Raw genomic sequence first — 3,033 nt, 5'->3', positions numbered from 1 at the left:
GCCCGTTTGCTACAGACTTATACGAGGTTAACTTGCAGCTTTGAAGAATGGACCGTTAACGCGTTCAAAATTGATTTTAAATTGAATATACTCTACAGCGTTTACATTTGTGATTTCAAGAACTGTTCACCGAAAAGCCAAAAAAGAATCCGTAATCAAAATAGTTATCCGCAAAAGGCAAAGGATAAAGTGAACGTATTCGACATCAAAGATGAAACAAGGACATGCGGACAAAGCAATACCGAAACAGAATACGAAAACAGTGTTGTAAGCGCTGCTTGAGCTATCCCCGTCGCTCCCACGGTGCCAGTGTTTTTTCTTCTTCTAAAAAGACGCTTTTTCCCTCGGCAATAAGAAGAGGATATAACAAAAAGGACGCAGCCTTTGTTCCGGACAGAAGCTTTTTTCCCTGGGGGTCATCTGGTATTTGTGTCTTCGTGGCCAACTATTCGGCTGGACGGATGTGGTTTATATCCGATCGAAAGGCATTAGTTTGGGAATACCAATATGATACGCAGATTAATGCTATTAGCTTAGTCTGATAGTTTTCCTTCTCATTTCTCATTTGTTGTCGATGAACAGACTATCGTGTTGTTCTGTTGTAATTTCTCAAAGCCCTTTACATTCATCAACCAGCCTAAACAAGATATATTTCTGTTCAAACCAAGAAACGCACTCTGCACTACGTATAAACACTTGACAATTTTAGGTCTGTAAAAGAGTGGCACTCACTGGGTCTCCCCCCCCCCCCCACGACATAAGTTGACGGTCTCTCTGCGCCTCCGCGCTTCAGGACGTTGTCAGTGCTCTTCTCTTAGCTTTTGTACACATTATTGTCCATGTCGAGCATAGATTTAAGTGCACTTCGCGCTAAAGAAAAAATATCAACCAAATGATGGAGAAGAAGGGAGCTTTCTTGTCGGGTTTCATTTCATTAGGTTGTAGTATCTCTATAGTCAGGTGTTACTTCGAAAACAATTCGTGGTGTTCTTTTACTACACTCTTTTGATTAAATCAGAGTCTTTCAATAAAGACTCTGCATGACCGTGCCCAGTAATTTACCATTTTTCATGCCGTATTATTTACATTGCATCCGAAATTTACAGGCTGTATGGAAAAAATTGAAATTGGCAGCCATATTATGGGGGTGGGTAAGCCTGGTATTTCTTATCTGCTACTGAGAAAACGGCCCATTTTCTTGAATACAATTTTTCATGTCGCGTCATTTTCTTAGCATCAGTTTTTGGTTGGCTTCCCGCTAAGAAATGAATAGTTGGAAGGAGATAGGAGAGGGAGGTGTAGCATATTCGTTCTCTAACTATAAAACAGTTGCTTGGTTACAAGAGTGGGCTGACTTTTTTTATATCATATCAAAAAAAGTTATTCCGATCGTTATTTGATAAGCTTAATAAAGACTGGACACGCGCTGCCAAGAGCCGATAACATGTAGGAAGGGGTTGGGGTTGTGACAGCCAGTTTTTTCAGGGTGGAGACACGCCTGAACAAGCTGAAGTGTTTCGTTACGTTTATCTGCCTTTGTCCGTTTAGGCCTATCGTCCCAACGAACGCTGTTTCGTGGGGGTCGATGGCATCAAGATTTGCCAGGATAATCCTTTGATAAGACAGTAGAACAATGGGAGTTTTGGTCTAGTTTTGAGCGGGCTTTGTTTGAAGACAATAGACCGTGTATTGGGCTTGGCCTGAATTCATTTACCTGCAAGATAAGGGGCTAAATAACGTAATGTAGATTTTGTGGTTTTATATAGGAGTTTTCCGTTGAAGATGTGTGTATTATAAACCACTTGCTATAATGTACAATGTGTAGTCAGTCTGGTGTACCTTTTAATACGCTAGCTGCCCTGTAACCCGATATGGGATGCTGGAGAAATTGTCTACCCATCCTTCAACTGAATTAGTGGAGGAACCTACATGTGTAATTACGGTGCCAATTATTATTTTCAGTTGGCACAACAGTGTGCATCAGCTTTTCACCAGTACGAAATTGTGCTATTATAAGCCAAGTCGTTTTGTTATCTCATAATTTGCCTTTTAAACTGAATACACTAATAGTAGGTTGTCAAAGTTTGACCAGTCCTAAGTCAAAAGTCTATTTCACCCTAATGCCAACACACAATGTCATACAAGAACATCCTAATTAATCCATGCGTAATTTGAGTAAACCCTTAAAGCGAACGCCGGGCGTTCGGTAAGATCATCTTAATACGACTAAGTCTCCTCAATCCCTGACTTCGAATCTAAAACCAACAAGATGGAAGTCAACTGACTCCGAAAAAAAGTAGGGTAGAAACTTTCGATCAATGTTATGTATCCCGTTGGTTATTTATATAAACGAAAACGCTGATGAGAAGGCGTGACGTCAGGGAAGCATCTTTTTGATGTCTCCGATGTTAGTATGATCGATAGTGGAGTATTTGCTTATGGTTCATCGGAGACGTTTGGCCTTTCTTCTAGAGCCGATAGCTTACGCCGTGCTATTGGCTATGGGATTAGAAACATGATACGCAAAGACCCCGGCTTTAATGCCAAGCTTACATTAATTGTCATCATGCCTTGCTTCCGTCATCTTCTAATTGAAGCTGATATAGGAGATGAGGCTCATTATTTGTTAGAATGTCACTTGTAAGTCGCTGTGAATTACTTGGATATAATTAAGCCTTCTCACAGATTATCTCATCTAATCTATTGATACTGCCTTGTATATCAGATGCTTTTTTGTATTTAGAGGATTTTCCAGGCTACATTTGCAGATAAATCAGATGTTTTTCTATTCGGAGGATTAATAAAGAAGGTAAACTTTCGCAAAGTGAGTTATAGGCCTATAATACGATTATAAAACGTAACTTTATGCTAATAGGTCGATGACATTTGGTGCCAAATTTGATGCGAGCTATTTCCTTTAAACTGAATCTTTAAACTTAAGCTATAAGATTCTGATTTCTTTGAAAGTTGATAACTAATTAGACTATACCTTTGAGCATTGACAATACAGCAAATACAATATTAGATTCGGGT

The sequence above is a fragment of the Lineus longissimus genome, chromosome 3 (genome assembly GCF_910592395.1).
Source record: "Lineus longissimus chromosome 3, tnLinLong1.2, whole genome shotgun sequence".
NCBI lineage: Eukaryota > Metazoa > Nemertea > Pilidiophora > Heteronemertea > Lineidae > Lineus > Lineus longissimus.
Note: the sequence above shows the minus strand (reverse complement) of the source record.